The sequence below is a fragment of the Phyllostomus discolor genome, chromosome 4, assembly GCF_004126475.2.
Source record: "Phyllostomus discolor isolate MPI-MPIP mPhyDis1 chromosome 4, mPhyDis1.pri.v3, whole genome shotgun sequence".
NCBI lineage: Eukaryota > Metazoa > Chordata > Mammalia > Chiroptera > Phyllostomidae > Phyllostomus > Phyllostomus discolor.
In genome coordinates this window covers 164,291,136-164,311,932 of record NC_040906.2, presented here as the reverse complement: position 1 = coordinate 164,311,932, position 20,797 = coordinate 164,291,136, and the positions used below count along the sequence as shown (strand labels likewise).

The 20,797-nt window shown below is 40.6% G+C and overlaps 1 pseudogene; it reads right to left on the bottom strand.

Annotated features, from left to right (window-relative positions):
• Positions 1-2,156: 2,156 nt before the first annotated feature.
• LOC114495691 lies at positions 2,157-2,992 on the bottom strand (annotated as a pseudogene).
• Positions 2,993-20,797: the final 17,805 nt, after the last annotated feature.

The window sequence follows — 20,797 nt, the reverse complement described above, 5'->3', positions numbered from 1 at the left end:
AATGAAATGAACAGCTCCTTCCCTGAATGTCTAACTCACATAGAAAACATTATTTGAAGCTGTATGCTGCGTGCTGTGAAGTACAAAGATGAGTCAGGTATGGATTCTGCTCTGAAGGATAAACTTTAATAGGAAAAGTGACATCCCATGCACACAATATTAAAAGGAGAAAGCAAGAAAAGTCATAAGCTGGATATAGAGAAAAATGTGGTGGGAATTAAGGAGAGGAAAAGATTACCTGCATATCAGGGAAATCTGTTATGAAAGGTAGGCTAATGAATCAATAGGATTTAAGCATGAGGAAGTAGGAAGGTGGGAGAGGGAATTCCAGATTAAAGAATAACAGGGGCATAGGTATGCATTTCTGTTAGAACAGCTTCAATGACTGGGGTTTTTCAAGCTGCACATAAAGCCCATTAGTGGAGTGTGAAATAAATTTGGTGGTCCTCTTCAAAAAAAGAAAGAAAAGAAATAGAACAAGATGGAGAATGTTTGGAGTGCATGATATGTAGTAGGGGTATTATTTGTGAAACTTTTATCTTATATCTATATTTTCATATGTAGAATGGGTTACTATATAAATGTACTTCTTACTATGGGCAAGCTTTTGTTTTATTTGAGTTTATTCAACACTATATATTTATGGATCATCTCTTATGTGCTGGCCACTGGCAAAGTCCTGGGTATATAGTGAGGAAAAGACTGACATAGTCTTTGCCTTCATGGAGATTATGATTCAGTGCAGTGATTCTTAAACTTTAGTGGCATTAGAAATACCTGGAAGACTTCACAAAACACATTGCTTCAGAGTTTCTCATTTAGCAGGGCTGAGGTAGGGCCTGGGAATTTGCATTTCTAACAAGTTCTCAGTTGATGCTGTATACTGGTAGGGGACAACATTTGACACCAGTCTAGTGGGTTACTTAAATAAATAGAAATAAATATGTGATGATGAATTGTGTTAAGTGTTAGGAGGGAGAACAGAGAACTATGAGAGAGAATAATCTGGGAAATCTATTTTATATTGAAGGGTCACTAAAAGGTGTCTCTAAGAGACATTTGTATAGCAGGAACAGCATAGCCAATGACCCAGAGGACCTGAAAGCATTGAACATGAGCTTGAAACAAGAGTGGAAAGTAGGTAAGGGACAGATCCTGCAAATTGGGATACACATATTCCTGGGGTGCATGAAGACTTTCTAAGCCTACACAGGTGCATAGAGTTTTAGAAGAATCATCTTCCTTATATGCTCTCCCAGAATGGATTGGCCAAAAGGCCAGTCTTTTTCTGGTAGTACTCATTTACTTTTATTACCTATTTATGAAAAAGGCATATTTATCTCCTAGAGAATCTTACTAGGGTGACTTGTCCTAGAGTATAAAATAACTTGGAGGAAAAAGTTAGGAATAACTCAAATTCTTGACTTTGATGTTAAAAAAGTGAATGACTCTCATCATGAAATAAAAATGAAATCTGATCTTAAGGTGACTGGCCTCTAGTTCTTGGCTTTCAAAAAAATTTTAGGAGGTTCAAGGCCTTGCAGGAACAATTATAAATGACACATGGACAATAACAAGGGGGGATGGAAACAGGAGGGAGGTGGGGAAGGCTGGGGTGGTGGGAAGGGGTGGGGGGGAGGCAGAAAACTACTTGAACAACAATAAAAAATGTTTTAAAAAATTGGGGAGGTTCTAATTAAGGGCAGGTAGGGCATTGAAAATAATTTTGATGATAAATCTGTTTGTAATTTTGATAAGTAACTAGGAAGGAAACCCTAGAATTTAGTGCCATCACTATGATATAACTTTCAGTTCCTTTATTTATTTAGGTAGATAAAACAACCACTTTCTCAGTGCTCACCCCTATAAAGATGAAAAATTGAAAAAAGAATTGACTTTGTCAATTCTGTCACAGTTTAGCATTAACTAATATCAAATCATCAATGCATGAATTAATTGGGATGTTACTGAATTCATTCATATTAGTTTCCAGTACAATATATTTTGTATATTTAGTAGTTATCTAGAAGATTTATAATATATTTCTGTTATATTGACCATCTATATACTTGTAATAAATGTAATACTAACACCAACCAGAGTATTTTTCAAAATGTATTAGTTATTCAGTTAGATTCTTCGTAAGAAATTTAGAACTAATTTGTGAGAGCAAGCACAGAGTAGAGGTAGCCCTTGAGGTGACAAACAGCTTTGATTTTGGGCAGAATTTGTGAGTCTACAGCTTTCTGGTCAACCTTATGCTGCTCTGGAATCGTGTTTCTCTTTGTGTAGAAGCCCCACCCTCCAGGTATCTGGGCTTATGCAAGTTCTTCTTCTTGACGTAAGCATCAGCAAGACATTTTGGACTCCCCACCACTGATACCAGTTTTGGTGGAGGTGGTGATGACAGATTTCTGGTGTGTCCTGCAGAGAGAAACTCAATTGAGGGGCAGAGATCCAGTCAGAAATAGCAAGCCACTGCTCAGCTGCTTCAGGAAAACCCCACCCTATTGCCTCTGTAGTGCCCAGTGGGGATGAAATCAGAGTGGTCCTGAGAGTGATGCTAGATCATAGTTTTCTCACATGCTGACTGAAGAAGGGTTTGTACTTGTACCTCAACAGATCTTGAGACACATCTTCAGTAGGATGGTATCTAGTTATTTTGCAAAGTTAAACCACTTGGATACCACCATTCTTTTGAATATCAACTGGTTTTGTGACAGTAGCAAGAACCTTCTTCTTTCCCTTTTTAATTCTGGATTTAGTTGCTGAATACTTCCTCTTACACATGGCCTTTCTGGAATACATAGCAGATTGGGAATATAAGCCAACCGATCTGCAAAGGATTGGGTTTTGGCTGCAGGTGGGGCTTCCCCTTTGTAAGCATTTTGGCTTTGAGGTTACTCTTCTTAACTTAGCCACTGGCATCAGCCTTCTTGGCTTGAGGTTTCTTCTCCTTAGTATCTAGTTTCTCAGCTTTTTCACCTACCATCTTGCAGGATAAGAAAGAGGCATAAAAGAACATTAGAATGATAGGAAAAATTTTTAAAAATTCTATATCTTATCTATCTATCTATCTATCTATCTACCTACTACCTATCTATCTAGCAGAGATATATATTACAAAGAACATAATAAAATGATCAACAAAAAGATGTTGAAGCAGAATATGAGGTCTGTCCATAAAGTATCCAGCCATGCACTATGAAAAATACAGGCATGAAAAGGACTATGAAAAGTACTATATGAAAAATAGAGACATTTATTGAAGAAGATACACAAAACATTGTACATAGTACAATGGTACCTCAGGGCCCTTCAAAGTAGGCACTGTGGGACCTTACACAGTTCTCCCAATAGTCACCAGCTGCCCCATCATATTTTCTGGAATCTCATTGATGGTCTGAAATCCCTTCCCTTTCAAAGGTGATATTAGTTTTGAGAAAAGCCAGAAGTCACAGGGCACCAAATCTGGGCTGTAGGGGGGCTGAGTCACTCAGGTGATGTGATGTTTTGCTAAAAAGATACATGAGATTTGATTCATGAGCAGGCACATTGTCATGATGAAGCTGCCAATTACCAACCAGTTAGTTGCCCATAGCTGTGGTCTTCTGAATCATCAGAATATTTTCCGTGGAGAAATGTTTAAATTTAACATAAAACTTGTTGCAGATTCATTGCTTTATTCACTCAGTCATTTTGAATGCATCGGCCACACAGTACACACACTCACTCAGTGGAATCTACTGCCCCCACTAACCAGTACAGTGAAGTCATCATTTTCTACCCATGTGCATTCCAGTCCACTTTCCTTGGCTGCCAGGCTACATTAATGTCGCACAAACTGTTCTTGTTTTATTCACAATGGCTGGACTTTTTTCTGGACAGACCTCATATGAGTTTAAGGAGAAAGTGAATTAATGTACTCAGGTTGCCTTCAGATAGAGAGGAAGACTCTGTTACCGTCTAAAGACTGGGCTAGGGGCTTGATGCTGTAAAAATTAGGGGATTAGCTTCAGGAAGAATGGAGAAAGGAAAAGCCAGGGCTGTGAGCATGAGGCCTGGGGTGTGAAGGCTCCTATTTTTGTCTCAGCTCTCAATGTACTTGAATTTTGAGAAGGTATAACTGTCTCCTTCAACTGATTCCCCCTCTCTACTTTTCTTACTTTTTTTTTCTCTTCCCTTCCTATAATATCCCCTTCATTCTCTTCCTTTTGCCTCTATCACAATAGGGCACATGAGTGGAGGATGGGGATAAACATTGGGGAGGGTGTGATGGAGAAAAAACAATGGATGTGGTGAATTTGGGGAGGACATGGTAGGGTGGTGAGAAAAATTACTGCAAAGAAGAAGCCATATCATGTTTGTCATTCTTTCTACTTTAAGTCCTAAGCTGGGTTCCTGGGTAGAGAAGCTTGGGAGGACCTCAGTTCTGTCCCTTGGGTAGGGTAAGTGGAAGAGCCTGGCTACTCCCTCCATGTAGAGATGGGGAGGTTTTCTCTTTACAGAAGATAGATGGTGTAGCAGAAGCAATGTAGACTTAAAATCAGAGAGTTGGCTTTAGTGCATGCTCTGTTGTGTTTTCTGTGGACTTGGGAAAAGCATTGAGATTCCTGATGCCCAGTTTTTAAAGGAAAAAAATGGAATAAAGTGACCTGTATATTTTTCCTGCTCTAATGTTAATGTTTACAAATTATGGAAATAGTTTATAGAAGTTCAGCAACTTTTACTTTTCCTCAAGATCCTTAAAGAGAAAAATTACAACAAACTTTCCTGTCCATTATTTGGAAAAAGAAGGGGGGAAAAAGGCATATTTCTCTTCTCTTTGAGAAACATCAAGATGTACTCTGCCCTCTAATAGTTGCCTGGGTAGAATTTTCCATCTTATCACAAAACAGTTTGACCAGGTTTCAACTAATCCTTCCTCTGTCTAGCCCTAATTGAATAAGAGGAACTGGAAGAGTCACACAATGTATGGGAAGACTGAAGAAAATAAGGAAGGTATAGAAACCACTAGAAATGGAGATAAGTTAAACATTCTGGCAAATTGTCATGGTGTACTGCTCATGTTGAATGGTTAGGCAGTTGGGAAGGTAGTTAAGGGAATGGCTCTAAATGCTTTATCTAATTGCAAACAGCTGCCGATTAGTGGAGCTTGACCAACTGTTTTTAATTCCACTCAGTGGCGATGAAGAGGAGACTTTTAAGGGAAACTAGAAGGGGCTGTGTGTGTGTGTATGCATGTGTATGAAGTTGCTTATACTGTTTTCAGAGGTCAGAGAGCGCAATACCTACTAAGAGATGTTCTTTGAAACCACACAAGTCTGCTTGATAATGATTTCCCTAAATCTTACCAGCGTTTGTTGAGCCTTTGGCGGGAGGCAAACTTCTCTGTTATCCAAATTCTGGGATGACTTTCACGGGGAGTGATTCATCCCCCACTGGCGAGTGGCTGAACGGCTGTGCCAGTACAGAAGCAGCTGTTTAACGCAGGCAGTAAATCTAGAAGGAGCGATAATAATGCCACTTAGGAGTCTTCTCCTTGGGAATGTTTCATTTCACTTTTTGAATTAGAAAATAGGCAAAATTAGAACGTGGAAAGTTTTAGTTTGTTTCTTGTGGTTGTAAAACCTGGTACAAATTATCTAAATTTGAGACTTTTCTGGAAGATGAAGTTTTGAGTGGACTAGTCTAATCAATTGGATACCTCTTTTGATGTAATTGCTCTTTACTTCTGTATTTGCTTTTTTCTAACAAGATTAGTAATATTTCTTAATATTTATTCTTGCTGTACATTTAAAAATCAGTTATTTTAATGGCTCTGCATTGCAAACTGAAGAGACCATGAACTTGACTGAAAGCAAGGCTTCCATGAGGCCAGGAAGGCCTTGAAGTTCTAACAGTAGCTGCCTGACTGGTCTGAAAATATGAAAATGAAGGCAACTGGCAGAAACTCTCAGGGAGGAAGGGGCTACACTCTGTCAATGACAAGCATCATGCGTTTTATATTCTGAGTTTCAGTCCCCTAAAAGAAAAGTAAATTTCCTCACTATGGACATGAGCAAAGATTTATCAACAAAGATATTCTTCATAGCCTTGTTTACAACAGCACAATATTAAAAATGTTCTGTTTATAATTGTCACTAGCTAAATAACTTGTAATGATCATACATAGACAAAAATGTTCTGAAAGTATATGTAAATGATAAGGGAAATGTGTCATAATGTACCAGGTGAAAAATCAACATCAAAATAATATATATTTAAAATTGTGTGTGTGTGTGTGTGTGTGTGTGTATGAAGCACCAAAGTCAAAAAAGAGCAAATTGAAGACAGTAGCAATGGGATTACAGGTGATTTTAATTTTATTTGTGGTTTTTTTCTGCATTTTCTAAATTTCCCCTAAAGAACATATATTACTTTTACAGTTGAGGGGGAAAAACCCTTACTTTAAAGTGAATTTCTCAAAATGCCAATTCTCATAAAGGATTTTATACCTTGTCAGGATGAAGCTAAGGAGGAGACTCATGTCCGGCAAGGGAGAAAAAAATCAAGAGGGACACCACTCAATAAACACCTAATTTTGTTTCTGGTGTCGTGCCTGTTTGAAGCACTCACACTTGCTTTGACTCACTTAGATAAGTCAGCTCCTCTAAAACAGTCACAATTTCCAACAGCTGTTTTGGATGTTTGAGGTTATGTTTTTGTTTTTAGTGAACTTCACTGCCTATCCCTTGAGCTAGCTCGTGAACAATTGCAAAGGAAGCCTTTGAGGCCGACTCAGAGGAAAGCTTCTAATCTTATGACATCCACAGGGATCTGAAAGGCTGCTCCATCTGTGCAGTTTCTGGTTTTCTTCCATGGCAGGTATCTCGATGTCAGAACAACAGCCACATCTTGGATCTGGTGGTTGGATGGAGAGTCCATGACCACAAGTGATTCTGAGCCAGTCCTCTTGAGGCAACAGGCACCAATAACTACTAAGACGTGAGTGACAAACCCTGTGTTTGGTATGCTTACAAACTTCCCTGGGTTCTGTTTTCCATGTAGTGATTCTTTTTCATGAATTCAGGGTTTGCGAGTGCTCTGGCAGGAAGCTATTTATCATTGAAAGCCACCAAAGGAGGCTGCTGTCATCTTTGCCCAAGACCTCTGAGACTTGCCTATGAGTTAGAATCCAGGGGTTCTCAATGCATGATGTGGCAGAGTTTCTGGAAACTGATTTGGGGAAGAGGAAGCTGACTTATGTGGGAGTCACCATCTCAGTTGTCTGTCTCTGGCTCTCCTTCTTCCATAATGGCTTTTCCAAAGAAAAGAAAAATGGTGAAGCTTCTAATGGGACCTGGGATTTGGTTAAATACATTGTAGAGTGGAATGAAGTTTTATCTAACTTGGAAGCTCACCTTTGCAGGTTATTATTACCTGTTTTAGTTTAGTATTACTTCCAGTGTGCTTTCCTGTCCTTGACGTCCTCCCTTTTTTTCTTGCATGCTATTTGGGTGCAGAGTGATCAGACCCAGACTTGTTATTATTCTTGTTATTTTAAAGTCTATTTGCAAATAGTCACTTAATTGAGCACTTAATGGAGCCAGCTACAGTGCATGGCGACCAAGAAAAATAAAGAGCATAGTTCTTATATTCAGGGAGCTCCCAGAGGGAAAAAAAGGGCAGCTAAACAGGGATGAGGCTAAGTGCTGTGTTAAAAAAGTGATCTGTGCCCTGGCTGGTGTGGCTCAGTGGATTGAGTGCCAGCCTGAGTGATGTTCTGTCATCACTTAGAGTGGAGAGAATGAGAGGCAGCAATTTATAAAAGTATGTAGTTGAGGCAGAAGTTGGTGGTTTTAAGAAATTAGAAAAAATTCAGCAAAGGTGAACAGTAAGAAGGTGGGAGGAGCCAAATTTATGCACATGGTATTTAAAAATTTGGACCTTATCTTAAGAGCAGCAGTAACCCACTGAAAAAGGTTTAGGCTGAAGAAGTGAGATAATTTGATTTGTTTCATAATGAGTACTGGAAAATGAGTTGGGGATATAGTAGGGTGGAATCAAGGTTACAACCAGAAATGTAAGTCAGGAGGCCACTGTGATAATGAAATGAAAGATGGTGGTTCATTGGCCCAGGATAGTAGAAATGAGACTGGAGAGCAGTGGATTAATTTTGGACATTGCCGTGTGGTTGAAGTGTGGGCCAAGGGAAAGAACATTCAAATGAAGGCTTCTTAGTTGGCCAACTTGGGTAACGAATGAATAGGGGTGCCATTAATTGGTAGGAAACAGTAGGGGAGGTATGAGTCCCTAGAAGAATGTCATGAGTTTAATTTTAGAGGAATTGAATTTGTCAAATGCCCAAGAGGAGATATTCAGTATGTAGTTGCTGTCCAGGTCTGAGCTCAGACAAGGGGTCCAGGTGAGAATAGATATTTGACAGTCGTTAGCCTGTGAATGGCACTAAAGCCAAGGGAGCGTATGAGCTCTCCCAGGGAGAACAAGTGGGAAGAGGAAGTCTTAGAGCCTGGGGAGCTCCAGTATGAAGAGGCAGGCAGAGGAAGGGAAAACTGAAAAAAGAGCTAAAAAGTAGCCAGGGGAGGTTGGAGGACAATCAGCACATAGAATCTGCTAAATGTCATAGAGGCCAAGAAAAACAGATTTCCATGTTTTCTAAAAGTGCAAGACTGTACTGTCTTAGTTCTGTACCTGAGCTCAGGCCAGGCCATCTCTGGGGAGGTCACGCAGTGCCAAGCCTCCCTTGCCAGAATCCTCTGTCACTATTCCAAATGGGTTCATTTGAAGAGACACTTTTCAGGAAATGATGCTTTCCTGTAATTATTTTCTTAGACAGATAAAATAGCGCTTGCTGAGTCATAATTTACTTAAGAGACCCCATCCCACACTTTCTTTCAACTTGCTGTCTCTTTCTAAGTGAAATCAATTAGATTCCTTACGTATTTTCCTCTCCTTATCTTATCTCATTCCACTTTTAGGTCACTGTATTCACGGTGCTTCTGACCCCCAAGCGTGCTTTCGGACAGATGGTCACAGACAGATGTGTACTTTGCAATTTAAGTCACCCAAATGTTGTGGTGTCAGCACCACCTCTTCTGGTACCCAAATGTAATAGTGCTTTGTGGCCAACTCGAATCTTTAGCTGCTATTGACTTCCCTGGTTGAATTACGCTTTTTCTTTCTATAGCTGGGCACTCCTGGGAATTATTTTGGCTAGAATTAGCTATGCGCAGCTGATATCTCCAGCTGCACATTCTTTGGTTCTTTTTGGGTCTACAGAAGCTCTTGGTGTTCTTACTGTTTGTTCAAGTGGAGAGCAGTAGGGATGGTGGCTCACCCCTGTATTCTTTAAAAGCATTAAAAGTGGTTCTAAATTTCTATGGCCAAACCTATCAGCTGCCATGAGAAGGAAGAAGATTTCAAAATATATTGAGAACCCAAATGAACATAGTTACTGTTGGCAATTCATATTTTATTTCTTAATTACTAAATTATTTATAAAATGACTATGGTATGGTAGGCCTAATTATGCAGCTTAGTACATGAGAAAGATACAGTATTTTCAATTTTTTTAATCCTGACATACAATATGCCACAAAGACCAAAGATCTAATAAAGTTTAATATGGTAAAAATATAGGGATTCCTTCACAGCATTGGGAATAGCCTCCAGGCTGATGACTCCCAGATCCACTTCTCTAGGTCTGTCTGCTCTCCTAAACCTTAATCCAAGTCCTCTAATTACACATTGGCCCTTTTTACCTTAATGTCTTGCTAGCCTTATCGCACAGTCCTACTTTGAGATAAATTCCTGCTGAACTCATTTTCCTCTTTTCTAAGCATACTTCTCTTCCATTTTTTTCCTGTTTCCATCACCTCTCCTGACCTGTCTGTAATTCAAGGCCTGTGGGTTGTCTTTGACCTCACCTGTACTCTTGATACCCAGCTTTTCCTGGTCATGCCACCAAATCACCTCTGTCCCTCCTTTTCTGTCATTGTGGTTAGACCAGCCCAGACCCATAGTTTTCACTGTTGTGGAACTGCAGACATTTTGTAAGTGTTAAGTGGCTTTTCTTCCTGCTATTTATTCTCCTTCAAATCCTTCACATAAAGAGATGCCACATTAATTTTCTAAAGCAGTGTATTTTATCATAATGCTTCCCTATTCTAAAGGATTCCAAAATTTCCTATGACCTGCAGGATGAATCCAATGCCTCCCCTAAAAGACTTTCAGATCCTTGTGCAATCTCTTCAGCTCCCCTCTGGAATAACATTATTCTAGTCACTCATTTTTATCTTGCTCCATTATTCCAAATTGCCAAAATAATTCTGAGTCTTTATGCCAGTTGCATATCCAAGTCTATACCTTTGCATGTGATTTGATTGTTGGCAACTACCATTAAGTATGATGGAATACGAACACAAGGATAAGGCTTAGAGATTTCTGTAGGACTGATTTTTAAAAAAAAATTTTTAGCTAGGGTCTAAGGTTGCATTTAGTCTCGGAAAATGATGCTTTGCCTTCTGTTGTAGCCTTACCTAAACATTAAATGGCTCTATGGCCATTTCTTTATTCATTCATTCAAATACAATTTTGTTTGTGTTTCCCAAACACAATTCTTTTCTCTCTGAGTAGGTAAAGCTGCTTGGGATCCACTCCTTTCATGAAACATTGAGGTCAGCTTCTATTTGTCTGTTTGTTTACATTTGAGGAATTTCGTCAGAGGTAAAAGATGCTGATGGGTATTGATTCCTGTGGAGAAGAGTTGGACATGTTTTGACATTGAGGAAATAAGTCTCACTTATCTATATTTTTCTGGTTCCTATTACTTCATAACAAATGCCCTGAACACAGCGGTGTAATGCCATAACTATTTTAATATGCTTTGGCAGCAGGGATTTGAAAAGGACTGAGTGGGGATGACTTATCTGAACTTCACCTCCCCCATGTCTGAGGCCTCAGCTGAGAAGACTCAAAGTCAGAGGTTGACTAGACAGCTGGGGACTAGAATCATCTGAGAACTTGTTCACTTGCATATTTGACACCTGGGTGAGCAGGGCTTGAAGACTCAGATGGCTAGCTGGAGCATTTTCATGGGGCCTCCCTTTGGGGTTTGGCTTCCTCGCAGCATGGAAGCCTCATGAGAGTCAGACTTCTCACCCGCTAGCCCAGTGCTCCAGTGATGGCTGTCCCAGTGAACAGGATGGCACTGCATCGTTCTCTACAACCAAGCCCCACAAATCATGCAGCAGCACAACCAACATATTTTAGTGGATACAAGTGTGTCACAAACCACCCAGATTCAAAAACAGGGGAAATAGACCCTACCTATCACTAGGAAAAATACCAAAAAATTTGAAGATATGCTTTCAAATGACCACATACATAAACTGAGGAATTGGCTGTAGTTCCTGCCTTTGGAAACATGACCCAGGGGGCTGGTGTGCTAGGCACTTTGCCAGGTAACCCAGTGCAGGTATGCCAGAGTAAAAATGACCTGAAGAAGAAATATTAATAGTTGCTTGTACTTATCAAAATTCAGCCAGAGTGTGATTTTTTTTTAGGGTTGAGCCTTTTTTATTTATAAAAGAGAAATCTGGTAAGAACATATCTTTTTATCTTCTTTAATAAGCTAGAATTGCTATTTCTTTTAAGACTTAAAAAAGGTGCTTCTGAGAGTTTCGACATTTGGCAGCTGGTAATAAGTGGGAAATGTCATTACATAAACCTCGGTTTGGTTAACAGGCAGGTGGTATTTTTGGAGAAGTCAGTGTCAATGTGAGGCTGCAGCCACACTGACCACCTCCAGCCCATCTGCAGAGACATTTCTGTCTCTGGAAAGTAAAGCCCCCTCCTTCTCACTGCTTTGACTGCCTCCCCCAGTTCCCCTTTTTTTTGACCTTGAGTTTCAGCTTGATGAGTTGTCAAGAGGACTGGGCTACTGGATTCTACCTGTAAGGACTTTAGAGGCTGTGGCTGTGGAGAGAGGCAGTTTTCTGCTCTTGTAACATGTGTTCACATTCATTAAATGAATACTCACTGAGAGGCTTTTATGTCCCAAGAACTGTGCTAGGGAATATAATTACAAACTATGATCAAAAGCAGATAGTTCCTGCCTGTGCGGAGCTGCCACGGCAAGGAAGACTGAAATTGCAATTTGTCCAGCTATGCAGAAGAGGTGTGAGGTGCTTTGAAAGCTTATGCTTTCAAAGTGGGTTTTGACACTGGGAGTTGGGGGAAGGCTTCCTGAGTAAGAACACTTGATGTAAGGGCTGAGGTATGAATAGATAATAATTGGAAAAAGAAGGGAGCATGAGCCAAGCAGAGAGAAAAGCCCACTGAAGGAGGAGACAGGATGAGTGGCAAGGTCTCAGGATAAAAAGAGAATAAGAAAGGGCCAGTGTGAGGAGAAGTATGGTAGAAGGTGCAGTTGGTGAGGAGGTAGGAGCCATACTGTATGAAGCTTGTGACCGTGGGCATGATGTATCAGTCAGGGTTTTCTGGAGAAATAGAACCAATAGTGTGTGTGTGTGTGTGCGCATGTGTGTACACATATCACTTACATATAAACAGAGCCAATAGGATATATAACATATATCCTATAACCCTATATATAATATGCTATATATGTCCTATATATATAATATGATACATATGATATATATTCTATATTATATATAGGAGAGCTGGTAAGTTTGGAGTCTGTAAGAAGGCAGGCAGGCAGGCAGGTAGATGCTTAGGCAAAAGTTGATGCTGTAATCTTGAAACAGAATTTCTTCTTTTCTGGGAAATTTTGATTTTCACTCTTAAGTCCTTTAACTGATTGGATGAGGACCAGTACAGAATCCAGGTAATCTTATTTATTTAAACTTGACTGACTGTAGATGTTAAGCACATCTACAAATATCTTCACAGCAACACCCATTAGTAGGCAATTAGTGGTACTATGGTCTAGCCAAGTCGACATATAAAACTAGCCACCATTCATGTGAGGAGCTTTGTGTTGATGCTAAGAGTAATGGGAAGGCTTTGAAGAATTTTAGGAAGAGATGGAATGATTACATTTGTATTTCCCAATTGTGCTCTATGCTGTCAGAAGAAGGTTCATGTATATGGCCACTTCAGGTGTCCTGTGATGATCATAGGCACAGCAGACCACTCGTCGACTCTTCCAGGAGACCATCTGTGTCCCACATGGTGACTTGGCATTGAATTGGTCTGATGTCCCTTGTAGATGTGTTCCTACTGGGTCCTCTCAGGCAGGACTTATCATGGTGTGTTTTATTTTGTGTTGTCTTCTCTCTCTCCCCAACAAGCCTGGATCTTCCTTGGCAACAGGGAGCATATCTTATTCACTAGAGCATTCCTAGCACCTAGAACAGTGCCTGGAATGTACCCAGTAAGAACTTGTGGAAGAGTGTTGCATTCCTCCCAAAGCACCTGTGCAGAATCAAGGACCAACAGTCCTATGAGTAGTTCTGCATACCAGAAAACTAACGTTCACATGAAAATTGTTATGATTGTACTTCTAGCTTCTTTTTCTTGCATGGTATATAATTGCTTGTTTATTTACTTTGTATAGATTATCAATTTTGGAATACAATAAATTCTTAAATTAACTTTTTATGTTGAAATAACTTCAGATTTATAGAAAAGTTGTAAAGATACGATGGAGAGTTCCCACATGCTCACTCCCCAGTTGTCCTAATGTTGGCATCTTACATTATCACAGTGCATTTGTCAAAACGAAGAAACTGACATTGGTTCATTACCACTAACCGAACTCCAGACTTTGTCTTTCACCAGCTTTTTCCCTTTCCAGTAATGTTTTCTTCCTTTTCCAGTATTCGGTCCAGAGCACCACATTGCATTTTGCTGTCATTGTTTCCTGGTCTCCTCTGGTCTGTGATAGCTTTTCAGTCTTTGTTTCTCGTGACTTTGACAGTCTTTTTAAGGAGCACTGGCAGTTTCTCATGATCAGACTAGGGAGATGGGTTTTTTGAAAGACTACCACAGAAGTAGAGTGTCCTTCTTGTCACATCATATGACAGGGTACATAAAATTCACATGATATCACTGAGGATGTTATTAACCTTCATTATTTGGTTAACATAACATCTGACAGGCAGGTTTCTTTGCTGTAAAGTCATTATTTTCTACTTCCTTACTGTGTTCTTTGGAAGTGAGTCACTAAGTTTAGCCCGTCCCCAAGCAGGGAGGAGGGTGAAGATAAGCTCTACCTTCTGAGATGGAGAGTATCTGTATACATTATTTAGAATGCTGCTATAAGGAAGATTTGTCTCTTTTTGTCCATTTAGTTGTTTACTCATTTACTTATAACTCAGTATGAACTCATGTATATTTATTTTATACTTTGGGTTATAATCCTATAGAATGTTATTTATGTTTTTGCTTCAATTGTTCCAACTTTTCTCATTGGGAGCCCTTTCAGGTTGGTTCTTGTGTCTCTTTGACACACCCTCATCTTATTTTTTATTTTAGTTTATTTTAGTTTTTGGAGCACTTCTCTCTTTACTCATACTACAAGGTACTCTGGACACTCCTTGTATTTTCCCTGTTCCAGTCCTAGAGACAGTCATTTCTTCAAGGAAACCCAGTTCCTTTTACTGGAAAATAGCATTTAGAAACCAAGACCTTGGTGCTGGGTGTGTGCATTGTTCTTGTGGTCTCGTCGCTCCCAGGCCCTGTCTGCAGACAGAGATGGGAATATATGTGTGCACTTCAGCCATGTAAACACATAGCTACTTATTTCTGTATCCATGTAACTGTATATACAGGGTCTGGCACAAATAATGCCTCTTTTTTATTATGAAATCTTTTAGTACAAAATCATAAGCTTATAATTCTTTAACATAATAATATCACACGTAAGCATACCATATGGCATTTTAGGTGAAAAACTCAAATTAAAACTATATATTATTACACCCATATTATTATCCTACCAACCACATTCAAGCAGGTTTTACTCTTGCCAGACCCTGTATATTAAACTAGATATAAGTTTATACTGCTGTTTCTGACTATAATCTGTATCTTGATTCCCACCTTTCATTCTTGCTTTATCTGTAACTCTTCACCAGTAGGAAACCCTGCTCCCACTACCCATTGTCCATTCCATTATTTGCTCAATCATGATATAGATGTAAAGCAGTTTCAGAATAATCCTGTACCCTCATGAGAAACAAATTTAGCAACTCAAATACAGTGTTTATGTATGGTTTCTTTGCTTTTAATATAACCATTTTATAAGGAAATGATAAAACATAATAGTTGAGAACAGTCTCCAAAACCATCTTGCCTGTGTTCAAATCCTGGCTCCATCAATTATTAGCTGAATAAAGTTGATTGAATTACTGTTCTCTTAGTTTCTCATCTGTAGAGTGGGGATACTAATGATATTTACTTCATCAGGTTGTTTGAGGGTTAAATGATTTAATGTATATTAAGTGCTTAGAATTACTGTGTAGCATATAGTAAGTACCATTTAAGTGTTAAACTACTAGTGTTAGGGCAGGATAGAGTTTATTTTAATTGCTGCCAGTATAATGCCAGGTATTTTGGGGCACCATATACTTTTGAACAATACATCAACTCTATTTACTTAACTATCTTCTTATACCATTCAGCAAAGGGATTGATATACAACTTCTTTCTATATCTTCTACTCAGTCATTCATGTTGCCTAGAGTTAATTTATCATTCATTTCTTCACCACATTTTTGATTTAGACAGCATAAGATTTAAATCCAAGATTCTTAATGTATTAACCTCCAAGACTTTGGCCTTCTTGAGATTATGGGTCATAACTTTATTCTAACATTGTATCCCCAGCTTCTAGTGCATTGCCAGAACAATGAATAAAGGATTGAATCATAGTGACTCAGGAGTCCAGTAGTCTTGGCCATATGTTAGTTGCTGGTTTCTTATTCTATAATTAAGCCTGGTTTCTCTGTGGTTATCACTGCCTGGAAAATCAGAGATTTTTGTAAACCTTGAAATAGAGGTTGGGGGCTTCACTTGAAAACAGTTTTGATAATGTTTTACCTATTGTTGTTATTAATATTGTACAGTGAACTGTCCATGGTTTCTGCTCAGTGGTAGTCAGTGCTTCTGGGCAGGATCATGTGTTACTGGCATTTTAATTAGGCTTCACTGAACCCAGCTGCAACTGCGTCAGCAGTCTCTTAAACTATTTTTCACTTGAGGCTTGATAAAATACAACATGTATTTCCCCTACCATTTTCCCTTTATACTACAAAAAAAACAAAAAACAAAAACCCAAAACAGAAAACCCACATGAACCAAAACCACATACACACAAAGGTGCTTTTGAAGGTAAATTAATTTGATAGAGGGTTACTAACTTTTTCATGGCTAGTAATTTCTGAATCATTAAAATATAAGATTACACCAAAGCTGATACCTTATTCTATAATCAAGTTCACTGTTTTAGAAAATGTCCTGCCCCATAAAAATAGAGCAAGCAACACTTTATTTGGCAAAAATATCTGAAGGCAGCAATCTCTGCAAATTCCCAGGGTCCAAATGTCCTTTTCCCCTTATTTTAATTATCTTCAGGCATTGAAGATTTCAGGATTAGTGTTTGGAATTGCAGCCAAATATAAGGGGGGATGTTCAAATTCATGTGGCCTGGAGAGCGGAAGTCATTCAGCTACCTGGGGAACCTGCAGAAGGCAGACAGTCACTATGCTAACAACTCAAGTCAGTGGTCCCAAAACTGTTGTCAAAACAGCTGACCATATCACTTATAAATGACCACTGATTACTTTAATTCTTTTGCTGGGGTTTCACTCCTTGCCCACCATCAGAGACTCAGCCCCCAGCTTCTTCCTAAGTAACTGTTTTTAGGAATTCGGTTCTATTCCACTCAGGCCTGCTTTCCCCTTGTTTTGGGGAGGTGGAGTACTTCTATGTGCTATTTTACCTCGTAGGTCTCCATTTCTTTTCATGAAGGAAGTAGTCCTAAATACTTTCCTGGGCTTTTTTTTCTTCCAAGCCTGATCCCTACTTATTCTTATTATAGCTGAAGAGGCTGTGAAGTGTAGAAGTACTTATGGTTATTGTAATTTGAGTAGAACAAAGAAGAGACCAAGAATAGGCAGCATTCAACACCCAGGTCTCCAAATGCCTGGAAAACAGATGGGGCCGAGCACCCGCTGTGGGACCTTTAGGTGGGAGAGGCTGTGGACTTGTGCACAGCTGTGCCGCCACAGTGGTTAACCTCCCACAGGGGAATTGGTGTGCGGCGGGCAGCATTAGTTACCAGGGGAAATGATTTGGCCATTTCTGGGGGAATTTGTTGTAAAAGAGAGCTATGTATATAATACTTTTTATTGAGTTGCTCAACATACTTCATAGAACAAGAAACCTTCCTGCCAAGGAGCAGGTGTTCCTGTGTTTCACCAACAGGGAAATAAATTAAGTTTGCTTTAGGCAAACCTGTCTATAACTAAATAATAGGCAAAATTTTTCTTGAGAGACTGGTCATATTAAAGGATATATCTGCAGTGATCAATTCATAGAGCAGGGTGCTAGGATTATAGTGTGTCAGTTCAGGGGAAGACAGAACAGGCTCATCTGCCTCCTTGGCCAGATGGTGGTTAATCAGCCCTGTCCTAGCCAGACCCAGACTGCTGAGCAATATGGTCATGTCAGTGTAGAGGAAACCCAAGCCACAGCCGGAGATGTAAACCTCTAGCCCTTGTCTTCCAGGGATCTGCTTCTTGTGCCCTCTCACTGGAGAATGTAAGAGCTGAAGAGGCAGTGCTAACATGTGATGGAGCAAGACAGGCTTCAGAGTCAGTAGATCTGAGCTCAAAATCAGGGTCCAATGGGAATTAAAAACATCTAACTTGCAGGACTTTGAAAAGATTAAAACTAACCCATACATTGTCTGGCACAGGATAGCCGTTTGATTGATAGCAGCTTCACCAATGATTGAAAAAGTGCAGTTAGACCAATGACGACAGTGTTACAAAGCAAAGAAGTCAATGAATCTACTTCTCTGTCCCTAAAGTTCCTTAAAAAACCCTTCTTTAAAGTATTTTTCTTTTGCTCCTAAAACAAATGCATGTTCAATGTCATTTTTAAAATTCAGAAATTAATTCCATAAATTTTATTTTAGTACATTTACTTCTATCTATGGACTTAAATAGAATTTATTTTATGATTCAAGTGTAGAATTATACATTGTTTTTTCTCCCTTAATATTATAATATAAAAAGCCTCTCTCCTAAGTCTCTTATTTCTATGGAACAAGAAATTTCTGAAAATGTTCTTTTCTGGGGAACTATGCCTAATGCTTGTGCTTACCCAATACAGAAGCAAATTCCTTGGAAAGTGTGAGAGTTTGCTAAATACAATGCTCAGTTTTATAATCAAAAGGAAGCACAAAACCAGAGTGAGTGTTTAGTGACTGTGAGGGCCAGGGGGAATGGCGTGTTTACTTGACCGTTCCTAAGGCACGTTTAAGGGAGTTTGTTTTGTATTACAGAAAATTGCAAACACATACAGAAATAGAGGGGGTAGCGTACTGAACCCTCAGTTCCCCTCCAGCCTCATCTGTCATGGACACATGGCTAATCTTGTTTCTCGTCTCCTCCCACTCATCTCACCACCCGCCACCCTCCTTGATTTTGACGCAGATCTGATAGCATTTGGTTTCACCCTGGGCACACTTTGGGGCCTGATTCTGTGTCACTCTGTGGTGTCTGGTTCATGCTCATTATTGATGTGGAAACAAGTCCAGGATTTACAATCAGAAATGCAAGTCTGTTCAAATCAAAGCCCTGTCACAAATTAGCTGTGATTTAGGATATACCAAGAGTCAGGTATCTCAGCCATAAAATGGAGCTGATGCTTCCTAGTTATTGTAGAAATTAAAGGAGATGACATCTATAAAGCATCTACCAGTCCCCAGCTGTTGGTAGGCACCCGACAAACATCATATCCCTCCCCTGATGGCCAGCCTCCGGCCTCCCTGCTGAGGGCTCCTCCTCGGGACTGATCTCCTTAACCTGTGCCCATCCAAGTCCCTGAGGCTCAGACTCTGCCATCTTTGTCCCTCACAACACTTTCCCGCACTCCAACTCCCTCTCCTGAGGATTTAAGCTGCTCTATTTGTGAGCCCAGCTTGACAGGGCCAGAAATGAAGGCCCCTCTGCCTCACTCAGGGAGTGAGGTCAGGGATTACTCTCATTGTCCCAAATCTGGCAGGTGTGGTCCCACTGAGGACCCTGAATCTTGGTGTAGCCTGTGCCCTCTCCCTTCCCTCAGCAGATTGAACTAGTCTGGTTTTCGGAACCATGTATGTCCTTTGCTGCAAGGGCTTGCCTCCATTTTTCCACTGGGAATTGTATCTCTCATTGTTGAACAGCCTGGGCACTCATTTTGGCTCTTGGTTGATTAATTGCTGGATGGAGACAGAATCACCTCACTGGGCATCTCCTGTAGTTTCCATGGTTTGCAGGGATGAAGGTGTGAATAAAATGGTGAGTGAGCCCCAGGCTGGACGTTGCTGGCAGAGTGAAGTGGAGGAGGGCTGGGCAGGCTCAGGTTGAGGGGTGTGAGCACTAATACTTCCCTTACTGCAGGTGAGTATTCTGGGGAGGGGTAGGCACTTAGAAGGCCCGAGGGCATCAAGACACAGTATGGGGGAGGAGGTGAAAGGGCTCTGTGCAGTGGGACTGGGTGTGACCTCTAAAAGGGGAGCATGGGGCTGAGGTTGGGCTGGTTGGACCCCAACAGCCCAGGAGGCTTTGGCAGGGGTCCCTAGCTCTTTTTGTCTCCACAAATCTGGCTCTTATTCTCCAGATGTAATAATGGGGGAGGTCCTGCAGGACCATGCTGCTTGTCTGGCATTGCACTCCCACTACCATTAGACAACTGGGACTCATGTGGTCCATCCATTATCAAAGTGTGGCATTTAAAGAGCATAGAAGGCACAGATTCATCTTTCCTTGAGACTCTTGCTAACGTTTATGAGTTTTACAGTGTACAGTTTGCTGCATTTTTAAAAAACCATTTTCTGCTCTCTTCTCTAGGGCTCCCAAAGTTTAGGGAGCCTCTCACTCTCCTATGCACCCCCCCTCCCCCAGGTCTCTGTCACAGTCTCTCAGTGCCTGGTGTCTGTGGTCCCTCTCCCGTCTGCCGCCCATCCCCCAGCCTGCGCCTCCCATTGTGTCACACTGCCCACTCTCCGGCCAGCTCAGCTCTGCTTCTCTGTTTTTCCCTAGAGAACATGTTGCTGTGGCTTTTGTCTTTTCTCACATGATGGGGAAGGAGGAAGAAGCTAAACAAGAAATGCTTTCAGGCTCTTTGAGCAGGGGAAGGAAAAGACCTCTCTCTGTTTTCTCCCATCACACCACTTTCACTACTGTCTGGCCTCCTGCTCACTCCCACCCCTCCGCACTGAGCAGTCCAGCTGAGGTGCTCTGCTCTGCCAGCTGCCCTGTCAGGGTAGTGACCCCACAGACTCTCTACCTGGGGTCGTCCAGCCCTGCTGTCGAAGCTGCTCTGGGCCCACTGTGGCTTTCGACTGGGCCAAACCAGTTAATGACAAAGACTTGTGCTCAAGCCCTCTGAAAGAACTGGAGGGGTTCTGGGGCCTGTCCTCTGGGGGCCACTCAGCCTGTGAGGGATTGGACTCCTGCTGTGGAGTCCTAAGGGGACAACCAAAGTTTGGTTGCCTGCTTCTTTCATTTTGTTTTGTTTTCATTTTTATTTACTTATCCTTGACAAAAATTGTATA